At 47.7% G+C, this 22366-nt stretch overlaps 4 non-coding genes across 4 annotated transcripts; 1 reads left to right on the top strand and 3 right to left on the bottom strand.

Annotated features, from left to right (window-relative positions):
• Nucleotides 1-2985: 2985 nt before the first annotated feature.
• Nucleotides 2986-3104, top strand: LOC148663300 (5S ribosomal RNA). Its single transcript, XR_015938122.1, has one exon. It is a non-coding gene; the product is annotated as a 5S ribosomal RNA (ribosomal RNA).
• Nucleotides 3105-9109: 6005 nt separating this feature from the next.
• trnap-cgg (transfer RNA proline (anticodon CGG)) lies at nt 9110-9181 on the bottom strand. Its single transcript has one exon. It is a non-coding gene; the product is annotated as a tRNA-Pro (tRNA).
• A 2116-nt stretch (nt 9182-11297) lies between these two features.
• trnap-cgg (transfer RNA proline (anticodon CGG)) lies at nt 11298-11369 on the bottom strand. Its single transcript has one exon. It is a non-coding gene; the product is annotated as a tRNA-Pro (tRNA).
• A 2115-nt stretch (nt 11370-13484) lies between these two features.
• Nucleotides 13485-13556, bottom strand: trnap-cgg (transfer RNA proline (anticodon CGG)). Its single transcript has one exon. It is a non-coding gene; the product is annotated as a tRNA-Pro (tRNA).
• Nucleotides 13557-22366: the final 8810 nt, after the last annotated feature.

Here is a 22366-nt window from a genome sequence, read left to right as displayed (position 1 = left end):
ATGCACCGGTCTCCTCTTCCCCCTCACCCACCAGCTGCTGCAGATCCTCCGTGATGGACTGGATGGAGGAGAGGAGGGCATCTGTAGGACTTGCAGAGTCTGAGAAAAGCAGCTCTGCTGAATCCTGGGTATCCTCGCTGGACCCGCTTCACCGGGGGGCCCCACACTGGCCCTCGTTCTGAGGAGCAGGAGTGGGGGAGGGGTCCTCGCTGTTCTCGGGGGTTTTCAAACCCTCGTGCTTGTCTGGTGCAGTCTGCAGTTGTGGGGGCGTAGTGGATTTCTCTTCCACCGGCCCCGGAGCCACAGCAGGACTGATCCTGGCTGGAGGCTGAGAGTCTTTGTCCAACAAGGGTTCTTTGTTTGACTTGTTATTTGCTTTGGATTTTCAGGCCGGTTTGGCTGAAACAAGCACTGCCTCATCCTTTCTCATTTTGAGTTTATTGGCGTAGGCGTGAGGGCAGTTCTTAAAAACGTGTCCTTCCGAGCCACATAAATTGCAATTTGGCAGCATTGAACAGTCAGAGGATAAATGTCCCTGTTTGCCACAGGTCTTGCAGCATTTCACAGTGCAGGACAATGCCAGGTGTCCCACAGCACCACAGCGCTGACACACCTTTGGTTGTCCCACATAAAAAACATAGCCATTGCAGGTGCCCAGCCGGATTGTAGAGGGCAGGTGCCTTAAGCCTCCATTTACATTGTCCGGTAGCAAACGAACCTCGAATTTCCTTGCCTCCTGTTTTTATACTGTCAACATCTCTAACCTCAGTTCCATGGTGGACGGTGCAGTACTGGTTAAGCCAGGTTTGAATGTCCTCCGTCTTTGCCAGATTCGAGAACATAACAACATGCACTGTTTTCCTCTCTCTCTGTGTCAGAGGCTGCAAGTTGATCTTCTCAAGGGCAGGAACTTTCCCTCTTTTTGCCTCAAACACATCCACACATCGTTCAAACAGAGAATAGGTAGCAAAAACAACCTCAAATGCTTTCTGACCTGGGAGAGCGAAGATGAAATCCAAGTGCCGAGGTTCAAAGCCAAGTTCCTTCTGCAACACTTTTCTACTGAACTGCATGCGATCCATGAAGAGGTCATCCAAAACCTCAAAACGCACAGCATTCTTGCGGGATCCAAAAGTTGCCATTTCGTAAACTGCAAAACAAACACTGCTTCCACAAAACAAGCAAACAATCCAACTACTCCACCTACAGGATGATCAAGGTATCTCCACTGCCAGGTAAGTATAAGTTATATAAGGCCCTGCAAGCGGCCCGGACCCACAGCACAAAGTGCGCAGCCTAGCCCAGCTCCTCGCCCCGCACGCCACTGCCTCCTGCTGGGCCCACTCTTTCGCACACTCACACGCCACACTAACACTCAAAAGGGTGGGCAAAACGAGAAAACGAGCACGCCGTTTCCTACACATCTGCAGTCGCCAATGCGCATTCGCTGCATGTCCCGGGATGCAATTCGGCCTCATTTGCATAACACCAGACCCACAAATCGCTACGCAGGCTCGCGTCGTGCGCCTGCCACGCACCGAACAAACACTGGAGCCTTTTCAGCAATTTCCAAAAAATGGGCCTGCTCGCCTGCCCACAAGGCTCCGTCTCTTACCCGCTTTCCAGAGCCTGCTGCCTTCTGTGCTGTTCTCTCGGCACCACTGCAGCGCACACAACACGCTCCGCCGCAGGGAAGGCTCGCTCCGTGTGCACACGTCCTTTCAATGCCAGTTCAACAAGTGCTCCGCATTAGCGGCGTCAGGGCTCCGGCGTGTCACACCTCACCTCGCACAGCCCCCTCTTCGAATGTCTGGTGCTGGGCATGCCCCACTCTCCTCCACCTTATCTTATCGCGTGTGACCACCGACAATGGCCACAATGTCGGGGAATGGCACCTGTAAAGTGTTAATTGGGGCACAGGAACAGCCCGTCTCGTCCTGGGGGCCGGCTTCAAAGACAATAAAGCAAACACAGCGTGGCGGGGGAAGAAGACGACACGACACATGCAGGTACATTCAGCTCCGGCGGGAACGAGTCATTTGTCGGTCTTTTCAAGTGCTGGGAGCCGAGTAATCCTTCGCTTGTATCGTTTCTCCCCTGTGACTAGATCTCACCCTGCGACTCTCGACTGGGCTCACCCACGGCAGCCCAGCAGGTGTGAGCCTAGCCGGCACCCGGATGGGAGATTCCCCCCGGAAAAGCTCAGGTTGCTGCTGCTCCTGCAAGAGGTGTGACTGGGACCAGTAGGGAGCGCTCACCCTGCGGTTTGTGTGGCTTTCTTATGCCCCAGCATCCTGATGGCGACCCTCCTTGGCCATTAAGAAATCCCAGGGCGTCTCTCAAAAAGAGCCGCCGGGGGTGTCACTCTGGTGTTAGTGTTCCCCTTTACCAATCAGTCGGGGTCTCCTCCTAATCCCCGTCTCTTATGTAACAATCAATGACGAGGCCCCCCTGTCCCGCGATATTGTATTTGTCCCCTGGCCGCTGGCTGGCGCCGTGAGATTTAGTACTCGCGCAAGAGAGCGCGAACGCGGTCCCCTGCCCCCCACAAAGTGTGCGCTCCAGGTTCCCTCTCGGGGCTCTGCAACACAGCGGAAAGGCAGCGAGAAGGAGCCTCTTGCTCTGACGCCGCAAGGCCACAAGAGGGCGGAGGTGCAGAGCGCCCGGCCGACATGTTGGACTGGTGTGCTTTATGTGCTGAAATAAACACGCGACAGCCCAGAAATGTTTTGAGTGCTGTGCACTGGAGGTTTTTGTCTTGTGAAGACTTGCCTTGTGCTCCTCCAAGCAGTTTGTTTGTTCTCCTCCAGTGCGGGACAAGCCAACACAAGGGAGCACATTCGCCAACATCCAGGTACGCAATGTGATTTGGAAAGCAGCTCCTTTCCAAAGAGTTGCACACGAACGATCCTTCAGTCCCGCTCGGGGGGCACGGAGCCCCAGCCACACACAGCTTCAAGTAGCGAGTCAGGCACCATAGCTTTCGCTTGTGGCCACACCACCCTGAATGTGCCCGATCTCGTCTGATCTCTGAAGCTAAACAGGGATGGGCCTGGTTAGTACTTGGATGGGAGACCGCATGGGAATACCAGGTGCTGTAAGCTTTTAAGCGCAGGAGGCGCCCTATCCCCGCTCGCTCGCTCATTCCCCTGTTCACACGTGCAGTGCGGCTTGTCCGTCTGTTTATTTGTCAGCTTTGGCGAGACACGGGTGCTTGTGTATTAGCGTGAGCGTTTTTTATTCTGATCATGAACAGTTTTACAAGTCCGCAAAGGATCGAGGAAAGGTTTATCGCCAGCTGAAAAGAGACACAGCGCTTCGGCTGTGGAGACTTGTTCGGCTGGCGTTCGGGGAGTCGCGTTTTTCAGAATTGTATTGAGATCGTTTTCCACAGAGCTCAGATGTCAAAGCACAGCAGCAGCTCTCCACAGCGATCCTCTATAGCGCCCTTTCAGCTCCGTCCTCATTGGAAGGAAGCAAGAGTGAAAGGCTGAAGTGAAATAGAGCGGGGACGAAGGCAGTGAAGAGAGAGAACGTGGGAAGAAGAGAAAAACGCAAGGGAAAAAAACCAGCGTCGTAAAAGAGGTGACGGAGCTGTCCTCTCTATAAGAAGGAGAAGAAGAAGAGGATTTGTTTGTCTTTAGTAAGACTTTGTTTTTTGTGAATTTTTGTGTTTTTTTTGGTGTTTTTTGTTGATTTTTGAAGCCCTCCCCTTCAGCCTAGCTCTGTTTGGGGAGGGGAGAGACTTTTGTTTTTTTTTTTGTTGCTTTTTTGTTGCTTTCTGAGTCCTGTTTGTGTTTTAATGGAAGGAAAAAACATGGAGGCAGAGAATGTTATTGTAGTGGAGGAGGAGAGTGGTGTAGGAAAGAGAAGGATGAGGAATTCGGACCGACCCCCCCGGCGGCTTTTTGCAAGGGCGCATACTGTTGTGGTGGATGTGAGCGGCGTGGAGAAACCGTCTGCGGGTGCTATTATTGCAGCTGTGCACGGCGTCTGTGGGGAGGGCTCTCTTTTTGCCTGCCACCCCCGGACGCCAAAAGAGTTTGAACTGACTCTGGACTCAAAGGAACATGCAGACGCGGTGGCTGTGGGGCTGGATGTGCAGGGCACACCCTGCTACTGCCGCTGGCTGGAGCGGAAGGAGGTAGTGGTGTCCTTCCTCCATTTCCCGGCATATATCTCAAACGAGACTATCAAGGAGAAGCTGAGTAGCTGGGGGGTGAGAGTGATTTCGGACATCAGGATGCGCCACTACCCTGGGACCACCATTGCTGATGGCATGAGGTTTGTTCGGATTCGCTTTCCCGAGCATGTACAGATGCAGCCATTCAAAATGGGTGAGGTATTTCGCGGCATACCCCGGTGGGCGTGTCGCGGTATCACGCGGTATCACGCAGTTCACGTGTGTCACGTGACTAACTATCCGGCGTCGCCTTGTAAAACCGCCAGGGGGAGCTTAACCTCTCATGTACAGCATTTGAGCCTTTAATTTTGAACTGTGTATTACAGCATGTTAATCATCAGTCATTAAAATGTTGGTATATTTTATGAAAGCAAGATTGCTCAGTTGGACAAAAGTACACAACCTACCTTTATCAGAAATATATATGCATCAAAGCCTTTACTGAAGATATTACTAATAGTATTAATAATGGATGACCTTGGACAAGCTGTATACTCAAAGTATAATTTCTTTAGCACATTTGTACAAGCACTTGGAATCTGTCCAAGCCATACTTTGTCAGGCATTTTGTTTTACTTCAACGGGCATAAAAACTTCCTTGCTTTTAACAGGGCGTTTCATAATTTCTAACTACGAAAATGATTTAAAATGCGACACCTATCATGAAAAGAAAAAAATACACACCAGTATTCCATTTCTCCCTAAACATTGTAAGCTTCGAAGTCTTTAACTAACGTGATACCGGAGTCAACAAGCATACTTTTAGAATTTGATTAAAAGGGAATATAATATGGAATCGCGTATCTCAAGAAATTAATAACGATATAATTATATTCATGTTGCAAAAGAACTGCAACGGACATAAAAACTCCCTTGCATGGTTTCATTACGACCAGAATCGGTCTTGAGATATTTTTAACTTGATTTACAGTTTTTGAGAGGTATGTCTTAACACCGATACTACAGTGCTTAAGTACTGCTCACGTTTATGTTTCTAGGTTTATATTATGCATTTCATACGGTCAAATTACTTTTGAGCAACTAATAAGAAGCGCGAAACGGTATGCGTTTTACTTTCGTTTTGTGCTGGAACCCGTGGATTGATTAGAGATATCAAGTACATACAAGTCATTTTTTAAATGTTGTAGTTCGTCTTGAAAAAATGTTACGAGTACATCATCTATCAACAATCACACAGGTTCTGTTTCCATATTGCGGATTTTGGTTAGGTATTATCAAATCCGATGGCGCTGTTAGTTTACTGAGTCCCATGTCACATGGTCTGTGATTGAAACCTGTAAAACTGGTTTAATTCATCACAGCCAGCACTCTTCAGGTGTGAGGGTCAAGGGGACAAGGGGATCGTGAGCTGTGTCTAGGTGAATGGTTCCCTCACAAGCTTCTTTCCAGTGACCTTGCCTGGGGGCACCGCCACCTCGTTGATCTACCAATATGCTGACGACACCAGACTGACGTTGGCGGAGATCTCGGCCATTTTAGAGGTGGTGCAGGCCTACTGCGCTGCCTCGGGCGCCAAGGTAAACTTGGAGAAGTCTGAGGTCATGCCGGTGGGGAGGGCAGACCTTGCCCCGCTCTTCGGCTACCCTTTCAGGGTTGAGACGGGTCACCTGAAGGTCCTTGGCGTCTACATTAACGCTGATGAGCAGGCCACTGGGCTTCTCCTGTGGAAGGAGAAGCTCATTAAGATGAGGGCCAATTAAATCGGTGGAGACACAGGTCCCTGACCCTAAAGGGAAGGGTCCTGCTCGTTAACACACTGTGCCTGTCCCTCTTGTGGTACCCATTGTCTGTGATGCCTCTTCCTGAACGGGTAGAGAATGAGATTAGGCAACTGGTGGTTGGATTCGTGTGGGAGGGGAAGCCTCCGCGGGTCACTCATGACATCCTTATTGGGGAAATCTCCAGGGGTGGGCTGAAGCTGTGTGATGTAGGCCTGAAGCTGAAAAGCTTTAGGCTGAAAGTAGTGAAGAAGTTCCTTGACCTGGATAATGTCAGCATTTGGAAGATTGGTATGGCAAGCTACCTCGAGACTTGCGGGGGCTTGGGGCAGGAGACCCTCCTGGTGAGGCTCACTCCGGGGTTGATAAAACATCTGCCCTCCTTTTACAGGGAGGTCCTGCTGGCGAGGGGGTAGTTCATGTCCCAGCATGTCTCCTACACGCCGGAGACCCGGGCCCAGCTTCTGGAACAGCCTCTGTTCCTCAACCCCCTGCTGGTGTCTCGATGGAACAGGCAGCTCTACGGGGCTGGCATATCCAAGGTCAAGGATCTTCTTTATGAAGTAAAGGACGGATTTCTGCCCACCCAGGCTATTGTCGACGCTGTGCGAGAGGTCGACGACGAGCTGCCTGTCAGTAAGATCCGTCAGGATTACGAGCAGCTCAAACTCGGTCTCCCGGACAGTTGGCTGGAGAAGCTCCATCTACAAGACGGGGCAGCAGGCCCGGGCTGGCCGGAGCTGAGGGTGAAGTGGGGGGACCGTGGGGTGGACCTCCTGGGGTGCACCACCAGCATGTTCTACAGGCTGATGATGGCGAAACGCTTCAGAGTGCCGGTCTCAGAGGTGTTCTGGGGTAAGATCTTCCCCCAGCTCGAGCCAGGGCGTACTTGATGGTTCTGCTGGATTGTCTGTTTCGCTCTGTTCGAGGAGCTGTTCTTGACGGGGTGCCCTAGAAAGAGCTGTTCCTCTTTGGGTACCGCGGGTCTGAGGGGGGGGGGGGTTAATGCCATTTTAGTGAACCTCCTCCTCAGCCTAACGAGGACAGCTGTCTGGGAGAGGAGGAACCTCATGATGTACAATGGCCTGAAGCCAGACCTTGTCAGGCTGTACATTGCCAGGGTGAAGGGCTGCTTCTCTTTCAGCCTGGACTACTGCAGGGCTGAAAGGCAGATGGCCGACTTTCGCAGGATCTTCTTAAACAATAACATCTTTGTGGACCTGCGGGAGGAAGGCTTGTACTTCCGGCTCTGAGATGGGGGTGTCTTTGAACAAAAGACACACACGGCTCCACCCTTTTCCACCCCTGAATAGAATTGGACAGATGAATAGCATTTAATTCACATCGAATAGCATTGGTCCCTGACTAGCATTGGTGAAGCTCAGCAGTGGGCCACTGGGCACAATTTCCCACCGTTTCCATAGTGTAGTGGTTATCACGTTAGCCTCACACATGCAATGTCCCCAGTTCAAAACAGAGCAGCTTTTTTTGTTGCCACGCACACTGTTTGGGGATTCGCCTATGCGCTGTGATCGAACAGACCCACTCACCTCTTAGTGTGGCGGGATCTGCACAGTGCATGTCGCAGCGCTTTCTGCTTTCACTTCAATGTGCCTCCTGATGTCGAGTCGTGTGCTGTGCAGAGGCTCTGAAAGCGAGAGCAATAAAAAGGTGCACAGTGCTGTGAAAGAAAACACAGAGAAGTGAAAGGCAGTCCTTTCTCTAAGACGGGGGTAAAGTTAGCTTGAAGTTCGAAAACGATTTTGGCACGCCTGTAGTGCTTTCGGGAAATCTCTTAGAGTTACAAAAACACTTGCTTTGTGTATAAAATGCATTGTGAATGCTTTCTCAGCCTTCACTTTGTCATTTTTATGACTTTTTTTTACCACGCTCAAATATTGTTTTGTCCATATCTTCACAATGGAAGCACAGAACGTCTTCAAACCAAATGCATTTAAAAGACCACAACTTCTGGAAATTTCCACATTCTCTACATCAAACTTTCAGTGAGCTAATTTAGTTTTTCATTGATGCATAATTATGCACTAACTGGAACCCGGGGGACCGCTGTGTGCACATGTTCACAATGCGAGAAATACTGTTCAATACGGCTTCATGCGAAAAACCCGTATATTACCTTAGGAAGCAGAACAGTGCAGTCTCCAATTACCCAGACTGTAAGATGACAAGATGAGTTGATGGAAAGAGCACAAAAGTTCAGCTCGTACAATAGGCAACGAAGGTCCCAGCGTCATCATCGCACTTGAAAGGACTGCCTTGCAGACCAAGGGCAGTGGGCAGTGCCCGGTAAGAGGGGCAGAGGCGGTAAGACGTGATGCCGAAAAGCATGAAGCGAGGAGGATGAGCTCAAATGGTAGAGCGCTCGCTTAGCATGCCAGAGGTAGCGGAATTGATGCCCGCATCCTCCAGGTCTGAGTTTAGAGCTCCAGGAGCCTGGTGCTCTCATTTAGCCTCTGTGACTTCTGACAGGTGCTCCTCCGTTGCGGAGAGAATGTCCTTCAATTGTCAAGCGTTGAAGGGCCACACCTCCTTCCCAACCTCAGTCTGCACTGAGTGCGTCTCCGGCATTTTCTCGTCCAATTTGTCAGCTTAGCAAGTGAAAAGTATATCCGAGTGAAAACAGTGCTGATAATACTCTCAGGAATTGTTAGAAGACGTGCTTTTGATCATCGATTGCTTAACAATCACATTCGTTCGACTTGAGCAATCAAGCTCGTAGTTTTCCTTCAAATCTTGAAAGCTCTCAGTGAGAACATCATAGGCTGCAGGACGCCCCGTAACTTGATTACTTCAACAGAAAGAAGAGCAGACAGCTCCACAAATATGCGAGGCGCAGAGAGCGCAAGGCGAGCCGCACACGTTTCGGTGGCTGAGAGAGGGCAGGTTTTGCTTCTGCATTTCCCAAGTAAGGACGCATGACAACAAGCGATCGCGGTGCTCATCTACGACATAGTGGTGATGAGTTTTCAGTACGTGTTCTTTTGAACGAGCAATGAAGTTGCCGCCTCGGACAGCTGACTGCACGCTCTCATTGTGCCACGTGATGAGAATTCACCAGGCTCGTTCAGTCATTAGTCACATTTCATCGTTTGCCATAAGCAGACGCTGCGAAGTGATGTGGATATCAGTTCCCAGTCTTGTGGAAGAGGAGGAAAAGAGCACACAAGGGCTCGTCCGGGAGTTGAACCCGGGACCTCTCGCACCCGAAGCGAGAATCATACCACTAGACCAACGAGCCACAGCAACACTTTCCATTTCAATCTGTCGCGAGCTTGAGGATGGGGGAGAGGCGTCATTCGCTCGTCCAGTCAGACCTTCATCAATAAGTCAAGAAAGCCGCAATTACACGACTGCCTTGTAGACGAAGGGCAGTGAACTGTGCCCGGTAAGAGGGGAACAAGCGGCACTAGGTGACGCCGAGGCATAAGCCCCAGCGAGGGGGGTTGGTTTGTATGGTACAGCGTTTGCTTTTTATGTGGGAGGTAGCAGGATCAATTCCCGCATCCTCCAGGTGTGTGCTTAGAGCTTGATGTGCCAAAAGGTGTCCTTTAGCCTGTGGTCACGCCTTGCAGGGAGAGCATCGTGCAGCTGTCAAGCGTTTCGCAGCCACGCCCCCTTTTCATCTTCTCTCTGGCTTAAGCGTCTCCGCCACTCTCTCTTGACATTTCATGTCAGCTTGTCAGAAGTCCGAGTGACAATTTTAATGGCTGAGTGAGGGCACGATGCTGAAGCAGAGAGGCCACTTCAGCCAGAGAGACTTGTGCTAGGTGAGATCTGAAAGACGGACTCACAACAGAAACAGACCAAAAATGTATGGGTGAGATCAAAAGGCAAATACAACATTCAGCAGAGGGCGTCTAAAGATTAGGGAACGGGCGACTGAAATCCATGTGAGGCAAACTTTCCGGTGTGTGTCCTGCAGCTGGGTTTGTTGGCGTAATTGGTAGTGCGTCAGTCTCGTCATCTGAAGGGCCTGAGTTTGATCCTCACACGGGGCAGGGCTGCTTCCTCTCTTGCTCTTTTCAAACACTTGCGGCAACTGTTCGCTCATAACCACGTCTGGAATGCGTGACCTTTACACGGGCGAGAAGCAACGCCGCATCCCTTTTCTAAAGAACATTTACATTCAGAAATAAGTCAAGAAATTTGCCATTACTTTCGCTCGCAATGCTGTCAGCCTGCCCATGTTGACCAAAGAAAGATTCACTCGGCGTCAACATGACAGAACAGCGATCACTTGAAAACAATGTTCCACACTCCGTAAGCAAGAACTTCAGTGTTTGCAGTCACCCGATATGCCGATAGTCAAAGGAGCGCAAAACACGAAGCGTCAAAAGACAAGATGAGTTGATGGAAAGAGCGTTGAATTGATGAGCACAAAAGTTCAGCTCGTACAATAGGCAACGAAGGTCCCAGCGTCGTCATCGCACTTGAAAGGACTGCCTTGCAGACCAAGGGCAGTGGGCGGTGCCCGGTAAGAGGGGCAGAGGCGGTAAGACATGATGCCGAGAAGCATGAAGCGAGGAGGATGAGCTCAAATGGTAGAGCGCTCGCTTAGCATGCCAGAGGTAGCGGGATTGATGCCTGCATCCTCCAGGTCTGAGTTTAGAGCTCCAGGAGCCTGGTGCTCTCATTTAGCCTCTGTGACTTCTGACAGGTGCTCCTCCGTTGCGGAGAGAATGTCCTTCAATTGTCAAGCGTTGAAGGGCCACACCTCCTTCCCAACCTCAGTCTGCACTGAGTGCGTCTCCGGCATTTTCTCGTCCTATTTGTCAGCTTAGCAAGTGAAAAGTATATCCGAGTGAAAACAGTGCTGATAATACTCTCAGGAATTGTTAGAAGACGTGCTTTTGATCATCGATTGCTTAACAATCACATTCGTTCGACTTGAGCAATCAAGCTCGTAGTTTTCCTTCAAATCTTGAAAGCTCTCAGTGAGAACATCATAGGCTGCAGGACGCCCCGTAACTTGATTACTTCAACAGAAAGAAGAGCAGACAGCTCCACAAATATGCGAGGCGCAGAGAGCGCAAGGCGAGCCGCACACGTTTCGGTGGCTGAGAGAGGGCAGTTTTTGCTTCTGCATTTCCCAAGTAAGGACGCATGACAACAAGCGATCGCGGTGCTCATCTACGACATAGTGGTGATGAGTTTTCAGTACGTGTTCTTTTGAACGAGCAATGAGGTTGCCGCCTCGGACAGCTGACTGCACGCTCTCATTGTGCCACGTGATGAGAATTCACCAGGCTCGTTCAGTCATTAGTCACATTCCATCGTTTGCCATAAGCAGACGCTGCGAAGTGATGTGGATATCAGTTCCCAGTCTTGTGGAAGAGGAGGAAAAGAGCACACAAGGGCTCGTCCGGGAGTTGAACCCGGGACCTCTCGCACCCGAAGCGAGAATCATACCACTAGACCAACGAGCCACAGCAGCACTTTCCATTTCAATCTGTCGCGAGCTTGAGGATGGGGGAGAGGCGTCATTCGCTCGTCCAGTCAGACCTTCATCAATAAGTCAAGAAAGCCGCAATTACAGGACTGCCTTGTAGACGAAGGGCAGTGAACTGTGCCCGGTAAGAGGGGAACAAGCGGCACTAGGTGACGCCGAGGCATAAGCCCCAGCGAGGGGGGTTGGTTTGTATGGTACAGCGTTTGCTTTTTATGTGGGAGGTAGCAGGATCAATTCCCGCATCCTCCAGGTGTGTGCTTAGAGCTTGATGTGCCAAAAGGTGTCCTTTAGCCTGTGGTCACGCCTTGCAGGGAGAGCATCGTGCAGCTGTCAAGCGTTTCGCAGCCACGCCCCCTTTTCATCTTCTCTCTGGCTTAAGCGTCTCCGCCACTCTCTCTTGACATTTCATGTCAGCTTGTCAGAAGTCCGAGTGACAATTTTAATGGCTGAGTGAGGGCACGATGCTGAAGCAGAGAGGCCACTTCAGCCAGAGAGACTTGTGCTAGGTGAGATCTGAAAGACGGACTCACAACAGAAACAGACCAAAAATGTATGGGTGAGATCAAAAGGCAAATGCAACATTCAGCAGAGGGCGTCTAAAGATTAGGGAACGGGCGACTGAAATCCATGTGAGGCAAACTTTCCGGTGTGTGTACTGCAGCTGGGTTTGTTGGCGTAATTGGTAGTGCGTCAGTCTCGTCATCTGAAGGGCCTGAGTTTGATCCTCACACGGGGCAGGGCTGCTTCCTCTCTTGCTCTTTTCAAACACTTGCGGCAACTGTTCGCTCATAACCACGTCTGGAATGCGTGACCTTTACACGGGCGAGAAGCAACGCCGCATCCCTTTTCTAAAGAACATTCACATTCAGAAATAAGTCAAGAAATTTGCCATTACTTTCGCTCGCACTTCTGTCAGCCTGCCCATGTTGCCAAAGAAAGATTCACTCGGCGTCAACATGACAGAACAGCGATCACTTGAAAACAATGTTCCACACTCCATAAGCAAGAACTTCAGTATTTGCAGTCACCCGATATGGCGATAGTCAAAGGAGCGCAAAACACGAAGCGTCAAAAGACAAGATGAGTTGATGGAAAGAGCGTTGAATTGATGAGCACAAAAGTTCAGCTCGTACAATAGGCAACGAAGGTCCCAGCGTCGTCATCGCACTTGAAAGGACTGCCTTGCAGACCAAGGGCAGTGGGCGGTGCCCGGTAAGAGGGGCAGAGGCGGTAAGACATGATGCCAAGAAGCATGAATTGAGGGGGATGAGCTTAAATGGTAGAGCGCTCGCTTAGCATGCGAGAGGTAGCGGGATTGATGCCCGCATCCTCCAGGTCTGAGTTTAGAGCTCCAGGAGCCTGGTGCTCTCATTTAGCCTCTGTGACTTCTGACAGGTGCTCCTCCGTTGCGGAGAGAATGTCCTTCAATTGTCAAGCGTTGAAGGGCCACACCTCCTTCCCAACCTCAGTCTGCACTGAGTGCGTCTCCGGCATTTTCTCGTCCTATTTGTCAGCTTAGCAAGTGAAAAGTATATCCGAGTGAAAACAGTGCTGATAATACTCTCAGGAATTGTTAGAAGACGTGCTTTTGATCATCGATTGCTTAACAATCACATTCGTTCGACTTGAGCAATCAAGCTCGTAGTTTTCCTTCAAATCTTGAAAGCTCTCAGTGAGAACATCATAGGCTGCAGGACGCCCCGTAACTTGATTACTTCAACAGAAAGAAGAGCAGACAGCTCCACAAATATGCGAGGCGCAGAGAGCGCAAGGCGAGCCGCACACGTTTCGGTGGCTGAGAGAGGGCAGTTTTTGCTTCTGCATTTCCCAAGTAAGGACGCATGACAACAAGCGATCGCGGTGCTCATCTACGACATAGTGGTGATGAGTTTTCAGTACGTGTTCTTTTGAACGAGCAATGAGGTTGCCGCCTCGGACAGCTGACTGCACGCTCTCATTGTGCCACGTGATGAGAATTCACCAGGCTCGTTCAGTCATTAGTCACATTCCATCGTTTGCCATAAGCAGACGCTGCGAAGTGATGTGGATATCAGTTCCCAGTCTTGTGGAAGAGGAGGAAAAGAGCACACAAGGGCTCGTCCGGGAGTTGAACCCGGGACCTCTCGCACCCGAAGCGAGAATCATACCACTAGACCAACGAGCCACAGCAGCACTTTCCATTTCAATCTGTCAGCGAGCTTGAGGATGGGGGAGAGGCGTCATTCGCTCGTCCAGTCAGACCTTCATCAATAAGTCAAGAAAGCCGCAATTACACGACTGCCTTGTAGACAAAGGGCAGTGAACTGTGCCCGGTAAGAGGGGAACAAGCGGCACTAGGTGACGCCGAGGCATAAGCCCCAGCGAGGGAGGTTGGTTTGTATGCTTAGAGCTTGATGTGCCAAAAGGTGTCCTTTAGCCTGTGGTCACGCCTTGCATGGAGAGCATCGTGCAGCTGTCAAGCGTTTCGCAGCCACGCCCCCTTTTCATCTTCTCTCTGGCTTAAGCGTCTCCGCCACTCTCTCTTGACATTTCATGTCAGCTTGTCAGAAGTCCGAGTGACAATTTTAATGGCTGAGTGAGGGCACGATGCTGAAGCAGAGAGGCCACTTCAGCCAGAGAGACTTGTGCTAGGTGAGATCTGAAAGACGGACTCACAACAGAAACAGACCCAAAATGTATCGGTGAGATCAAAAGGCAAATGCAACATTCAGCAGAGGGCGTCTAAAGATTAGGGAACGGGCGACTGAAATCCATGTGAGGCAAACTTTCCGGTGTGTGTCCTGCAGCTGGGTTTGTTGGCGTAATTGGTAGTGCGTCAGTCTCGTCATCTGAAGGGCCTGAGTTTGATCCTCACACGGGGCAGGGCTGCTTCCTCTCTTGCTCTTTTCAAACACTTGCGGCAACTGTTCGCTCATAACCACGTCTGGAATGCGTGACTTTTACACGGGCGATAAGCAACGCCACATCCCTTTTCTAAAGAACATTCACATTCAGAAATAAGTCAAGAAATTTGCCATTTCTTTCGCTCGCACTGCTGTCAGCCTGCCCATGTTGCCAAAGAAAGATTCACTCGGCGTCAACATGACAGAACAGCGATCACTTGAAAACAATGTTCCACACTCCGTAAGCAAGAACTTCAGTGTTTGCAGTCACCCGATATGGCGATAGTCAAAGGAGCGCAAGACATGAAGCGTCAAAAGACAAGATGAGTTGATGGAAAGAGCGTTGAATTGATGAGCACAGAAGTTCAGCTCGTACAATAGGCAACGAAGGTCCCAGCGTCGTCATCGCACTTGAAAGGACTGCCTTGCAGACCAAGGGCAGTGGGCGGTGCCCGGTAAGAGGGGCAGAGGCGGTAAGACATGATGCGGAAAAGCATGAAGCGAGGAGGATGAGCTCAAATGGTAGAGCGCTCGCTTAGCATGCCAGAGGTAGCGGAATTGATGCCCGCATCCTCCAGGTCTGAGTTTAGAGCTCCAGGAGCCTGGTGCTCTCATTTAGCCTCTGTGACTTCTGACAGGTGCTCCTCCGTTGCGGAGAGAATGTCCTTCAATTGTCAAGCGTTGAAGGGCCACACCTCCTTCCCAACCTCAGTCTGCACTGAGTGCGTCTCCGGCATTTTCTCGTCCAATTTGTCAGCTTAGCAAGTGAGTATATCCGAGTGAAAACAGTGCTGATAATACTCTCAGGAATTGTTAGAAGACGTGCTTTTGATCATTGATTGCTTAACAATCACATTCGTTCGACTTGAGCAATCAAGCTCGTAGTTTTCCTTCAAATCTTGAAAGCTCTCAGTGAGAACATCATAGGCTGCAGGAAGCCCCGTAACTTGATTACTTCAACAGAAAGAAGAGCAGACAGCTCCACAAATATGCGAGGCGCAGAGAAAGATTCACTCGGCGTCACCATGACAGAACAGCGATCACTTGAAAACAATTTTCCACACTCCGTAAGCAAGAACTTCAGTGTTTGCAGTCACCCGATATGCCAATAGTCAAAGGAGCGCAAAACACGAAGCGTCAAAAGACAAGATGAGTTGATGGAAAGAGCGTTGAATTGATGAGCACAAAAGTTCAGCTCGTACAAAAGGCAACGAAGGTCTAGGCGTTGTCATCGCATTTGAAAGGACTGCATTGCAGACTAAGGGCAGTGGGAGGTTGCTGTTTTGAGACGGAGGCATTGGGATGGTGGGCCGAGATCTATTCTTCTTAAGGAATTCTTCATCGTGAAAGATCGGTCCACAGGTCATCCAACGAACTCAGGGAATCATGTGCTACTGAAGGGAGTGAAGTGCTGAAACACATGACATGCCCCCTTGATCTCACATGCACAATTCTGCTGCAATATACACAGCTACCGTCCACACCACGCAGTGGGGCTTCAGCAGAATCTGCTACGCCACCTGTAATTACATATCCAGCTGCACACATATACATGGCCCTTCTGTCCTTTTCAGGATCTCAAAAAAAAGCATAGCGTGGTTTTCCTGCCACATGATTGACCTCATCTCCCTCAGAATGTGCCCCGCCACATTCATTGCTGAAGCAGGACGGAGGCTAACGGACATGTCAGAACAGTGAGGTTCAACGATCTCTCCAAAATATTGTGGTTGTAGTGGAAGAGATATGTTTTAAATTGTACCTTGGTATTTCAAACTCTCTCTAGAATGTTATCCATTTCTATTTTATTTTGACAGGAACTGTTAAAAGGCTAATGACACTAGATGAAAAGAGAAGAAAGAAAACACAACGTTTCAGCTGTGGAGCCTTCTTCAGGTGTGAGGGCTCCACGGCTGAAATGTTGTGTTTTCTTTCTTTTCTTTTAAGCATGGAATAGACCTATTACTTGTTCCTTTGCAGCCTACACATGGTGATGCAGCTCCCCACCTGAACTGCTAATGATACTAGATGCCTGGTAGTTTGTGGTACTTGGTTATTGTCTTATGTTTGCTCAAACTGCATATGTGTTGTAGCAGCGAGGCTTATTAATAAGAAAGAATTAAGTGTTCTGAGCCTTCCCAAATGAGGCCCCATCTCTGTTCATCTCTGTGGTGCAGCCACAGAGAAACTATTCATGCAGGCTGATTTAAGGTTTCCTTTGATAAGGGACAGCTCCCAAAGGGGGATGCACTTAGCTAAGCCTGGCTATCATGATCAATGGTCATCCATTGGCGCCTATCTGTCTAGGGAGTGCCAGATGGACATCTGGACTGCATTCCTAGGTGTCAGGAGTAAATGACTCATATCTCACCTTGATCAACCAATCAGGGACTGGTAGGGCCAAGTAACCCACGTGGGACTCTGATGCCCATGGAACTTTCAGCCAATCAACGAGCTGAAGTTCCTCCAGGTAAAAACAAGAAACACAGAGAGCCTGTAGTAAGATTCAGGAGAATTCTGTGGACTTTTCTAAAGGGAATTCAAAGGAGAATTCCAGGGCAGGACGGCCCAGGAGCAGAAGGCTCCCAAGGGCAGGACATTCTCACAGAGCGCCTCCTGACCATCCTGAGACTCAGCCCAGACAACCACGGAACGGCCAGTGTGTCCGAGTGCCAGAACTTTCCTTTGTTCTAAGAGTCTAGAGCGGAGGTTGCCAGAGAGTAACCAGAGGATCCACCCAAGGTTAGCACCAGTAGCAGGCCTCGTGAACAGGTTGGAACTGTGGACAGCTGAATCACTATTCAGAACTAGCGCTTCATCAGGAACGAACTGGTCTTCTTCCTGACTTGCTGGGACCCACAGTCATCTTTTCTCCTGTGCGCAAACTTTGCTAGTTAAAGCCAACACTAACTAGCCGGTCAGTGAGCATCAGCAGCGCACCGTCGCAAGCCGCACAGCACAGCCTGGCACCGAGCCAGAGAGCGCGGATTGGACAGCAACAGCCTGCAACTGTTTCTTTGAGTCCGCAGGATATCTGAATCCCCAGAGATTGGATGAGTATTCAACTTCACTGCATTACTGCTCGAGAATTCAATTGTTATCCCAACCAGTTGATATCAATTTAATTCCTAAGAGTTATGTACTTGTTTTGAGTATCTAATGTAGAAGTTATAACCAAGTTCATTTACGAAACGGTCTAAATGAATGATATATTGAACGTATGTCCTTTTGATATGTGTAACACTTTGTAACTGATTGAATATATACCTTTTGTATTCTGATAACCCTCTCGATAAGATCTGTTAGGTTTATATGCATATTCTATGTATTAATAAATGTATCCTCGTGTATTAGTACCTGTGTGTGTGCGTTGTTTGAGTTATGTCGCATGGTTGGATTCTAAAGCCATCAAAAGAATCAATTTTGTGATTTACTGCTACAATTAATAATTGTCCCAGTAAATGCCCAAACCCTACAGAACTGGTGCCTTCAGAAAGCACACTACAGTGTGATTGCATATTTTTGTGTATTTTCATATGTCAATATTTAATTCACTCACATTCCTGTATGATTGGAAGGAAGGCAGATTGGATTTGGCACAGGACGCCTGCTCATATATGTTGATCTTTGTTGGGCTGGAAAAACAATGATAAAAAGTGAAAAAGGCTCTCCCCAACATTTCCCTTCTCTTGGCCATGGTTACACTGCCCTTTCTTTCCTTCTTTTGTCCTTCTACAAAGATTCCAGGGCTCTTTATCCACCATAATATCAGAAGCCAAAAATAACCATCTAATGTGTAAACAGCATTTGTAATGTTGGTAGCTGGAAGAGGTTAAGTATGTTTGCAAGACCTAGTTGATTACACCACAGACTTACCTTGTTTTTTTTTCTCTTTTAAAGGCTGTGCTGGACTGTACCACTATCATAGAAGATTTTTTTCAAGACACATCGCAGTTCCATAGTAGAATTTATCAATAGTAGAATTCCATAGGACATTATTTATCAACATCTAACATTACCCAGTGTGAGACTCTGCCAGTAAACCTCAGAGCATTGAGTTCTCCACTGGTGAAGATGGCTTTCTGAAGTCATGAAATCCACTGCTGGGATGCCTGAGAGACAGTGATTGAATCCTGTCTGGAATTAGGCTCTCTGTTAGTGTTGATCTGTGGGAATTATGTGGTAAAAAGGGAAAACTCCTTTACTTTAGTCACTTTGAAAGTTCAAATGTACAGATCTTCAGAAACCCCAGTCTGAAGGATGAAGCAGGTTCTGCTCAAGGAGTTGCCTACGTTTTGCTCCATTCAATCCAAGCAGATAGTCCAACATTTGCCTTCTCTTGGCCATGATTACACTGCCCTTTCTTTCATCTTTGTACTTCTACAAAGATTTCAGGACTCTTAATCCACCATAATATCAGAAGCCAAAATTAACCTTCTAACATGTACAAATCATTTGCGATGAAAGGAGGTGGAAGGGTTTAAGAATGTTTGTAAGACCTGGTTGATTACCACACATAGACATACTTTGTTGTCAGTTTTTTTTCTCTTTGAAAGGCTATAGGAGGGGTGTGATGGACTGTACCACTATCATAGAAGATGTTTTTCTTCTAAGGACACTTCTGTAGCGGCAAGGCATATTTAAAATACAGGAATTAAGTTTGCTGCTCCCTTGCCAGTCCCTCTCTCCCTCATCTCAGTGCAGCTGGATACAGAGAGGCCATTCCATCTGGTTCACATTTAAGGTGTTTTTCTAGCTGATAGAGTTTCCTGATAAGGAACAGCTCCCAAGGCTGAGATTCACCAGCCACCCTAATAAGTGGTCATCTCTGGCGCCTTACTGTCTGGGAGATTCCATGGGAGAGGTTCATCCCAAGTTTTACAACCCTAAGGTCAGAGGTCACTGTTACTCATCCTCCACCTCAATCAGCCAATCAGGAACTGGTAGGGCAGGGTAACCCCACGTGGGTCTCGAATGCCCGCGGAACTTTAAGCCACTGAACTACCGTAGTTCCTCCAGATAAAACAGGCAGCACGATGCCCAGAAGGTGCCCCTCCAGGACGTTCTCAGACTCAGCTCGGACAATCACGTGACGGCCAGTGTGTCCGAGTGCCAGGACTTAACTTTGTTTTAAGAGTCGAGAACGGAGGTTGCCCACGCATAACCAAAGGATCCGCCCGAGGTTAGCCCAGCAGCAAGCCCCGTGAACCACGGGTACTCCACCTTCAAAGCTCGCCTGATCAACGAGTGAACTACGGTTGGAACTGTCGACAGCTGAATCTCAGGATTCAGGACTAGCGCTACATCGGGAACGAACTAGTCTTCTTCCCATCTAAAGAGTGTGATTGGCTTGGACCCGTAGTCACTTTCCATGTGCACAAGCTCTGCTAGTTTCAGCCAACACTAACTAGCCGGTCTTCAAAGAGCATCAGCAGCGCATCGCAGCAGGAATCTCTCCCTCCTCTCCTTCTCACCAGCCGCACCGGCCACTGCCTGGCACCGAGCCAGAGAGTGCCGATTGCACACAACAACAGCCTGCCACTGCTTCTTTGTGTCTGCGGGAGATCTGAATCCACACAGATCGGATGAGTATTCAACATTCTGCATTACAGCTCGAGAATTCAATTGTTACCTCAACCACAATTGATATCAATCTAATACCTTTGAGTGATGTACTTGCTTTTGAGTATCTAGTGTAGAAGTTGTAATCCCAGTTCATTTACGAAACAGTCTAAATGAATGGTATACTGAATGTATGTCCCTCTTGGTTTGGAACTCTTCATGATTTAATATATACCTTTTGTATTCTGCTAACCCACACTCTTAAGATATGTTATGTTTATATGCACATTTTATGTATTAATAAGTGTATTAGTATCTGTGTGTGAGCGTTAATGAGTTAACCCGCAAAGTCGGTTTTCTAATAGCCATCAAAGAATCATTTTGTGACTTACTGCTACAATAAATAATTGTCCCAGTAAATACACAAAACCCCTACACACGCATGGAAACCAATATTTACCTGCTACTCCAGAATGCAGCAGAGAACAGTTGGACAGAAGGTTAGTATCTGTCGATACTGCATCACAGAAGTCAGTCTCTTCCCCCTCATTATGCAGGCTGACTTGTTCACGATGAACTGTCCTCCAGTGACAGTCAGCTGCAATCACTGACTCAGACATGGTGTTGATACACTGAGGGCACTTTGGCTGATTTGGTTAACATGCTTTCCTCTTAAACAGGAGATGCTTAAATCCCAGCAGTGCTTTTCTTCCTGTCTTGTCTTACAAAATGTATCACTATGGATGATTACGTACAGCTTGATTTTGTTTAACGCAAGTTTTCATTTTCTTTCTGGAACAACTTGCTTTTCATGAAATTCATACAGCTTGTTAAAGATGAAATACAAATCTTGCCTTGTATATCGCAGGCTGGTAAGAAAAAAGCATTATTTTCTTTTTTTTAAGCTTGCAAATGGAGAAAAGGACACACGTGAGTCTCTGTTAATTAAAAGGTAAGTGGTTTGAGCCCACCCAGAAATGCACTTCTCATTATTGCAATGTAAACCTCATCTCTACTTATTCGGATTTCTTAGCAAAACCTTAACCCACTTGATATTTGCAAGAAATGTGAATGTTTTTGTTAAACAATTAAGTATGTAAGTCAATATCACTGGGAATGGCCAATAATGACCAACATTCAAGGACATCATATTCAGCCAAGGACTTTGACCTTCGAACGGCTAGCAGAAGAATTCATTTATGCTCTCGATGCATCCTTAGTTAGAATATTTAAAATTACGACACAGATTTGTTGGAGAACTTGACAAGCAAAAAAGACAGTTGGACAGCATGATTATGCTAGGACTGTACATTTGTATTTTAATACTTTTGTATATTTATCTTAATTGTAATATACATGTAACCATAAATGCTGTTCTATGTAAATACATTTTGTTGTATTTTATCATATTTTAGCTGAGGGCACAAGGGGGTCTATTATACCTTCCGAAACTTCCAAGACAACTATAACAGAGGCTCATATTTTAATATAATTTGCTTTAAAAGAAAACCACAATTTGTACGATATCATCCCTCAATATCGACGTTCAAATGAATGATTTAAAGAAGCAACAGCGATAGGAGAGTACATTGATTTTGGACCAATGTTTGAATCTGAACAATCCTTCCTCCTGGAAAGAAGAAAAAACAGGTATGTTTTGAGTCATGATGATGCTCTTCTGGATTAAAAAAAAACAGTGCAAATTTGTTTCGGATGTATTTTGGATAAAATTATAACTGTCATCGAAGAGAAATTTGATCAGTTGAATGCAGTCGAATCTTTTGACATTTTATATGATGACAGGACGTACATTTAGGACTCAGTACCGATAACGCTGCTGATATTGATGGAGTAGAAATTAAGTGTATTGGCAATTTTATCTGAGGCAAGAAGTACTAGAACACCTCCTATAAAAATGTTAGGATTCAGAGCAAGAAATATTTTTCCACCTCACCCAATGGTATTGCATTAACGAGGCTGAAGCTGGCTTCTTATTCGCCAGCTTCTTCTTCTGCCTTTAATGCTGCTGCTGTGTTGTTATGCCGCCTTTCGCCTGTAGATGGCTCTTTACAGTAATTTTTAAAAGTACTAATCAGGATGGATTACTGTATTTATCCTCAGTAAATGGGAATATGTAAGTAGTGACTATCCAAATAACATTTTTGTGTGAAACACATTTCAGAAAATTGTAAACCAATTTTCAAAACTCACAATAACACAAATACAATAAGTAAATAAGACAAAGGCAAAACATAAGTTCACAGGCACTTTCTGCATATTTACCACGACCTTGCCTTCTGATCATAAAAAGTCTTAAAATCTTGCATTTTACAAGAACTTTTTAATATAAATGGGACATTTAGAACATGGCATATGAGAATATATGGTTAACCGAGGATGAGCAACGGGTGATGGCACTTCCTGCTTCTTGCTATAAACCTACCCCCTGGTTATAAAAACATCTAAAAATTCTGACACTGAGGTGTGAGAGACAATGGAACAGACTATCAAAATCCTGAACTTTAGGAAATTT

The sequence above is a fragment of the Lepisosteus platostomus genome, chromosome 5, assembly GCF_059453375.1.
Source record: "Lepisosteus platostomus isolate fLepPlt1 chromosome 5, fLepPlt1.hap1, whole genome shotgun sequence".
Classification (NCBI taxonomy): Eukaryota; Metazoa; Chordata; class Actinopteri; order Semionotiformes; family Lepisosteidae; genus Lepisosteus; species Lepisosteus platostomus.
The sequence above is the reverse complement of the archived record's forward strand: the minus strand, read 5'-3'. Positions and strand labels throughout refer to the sequence as shown.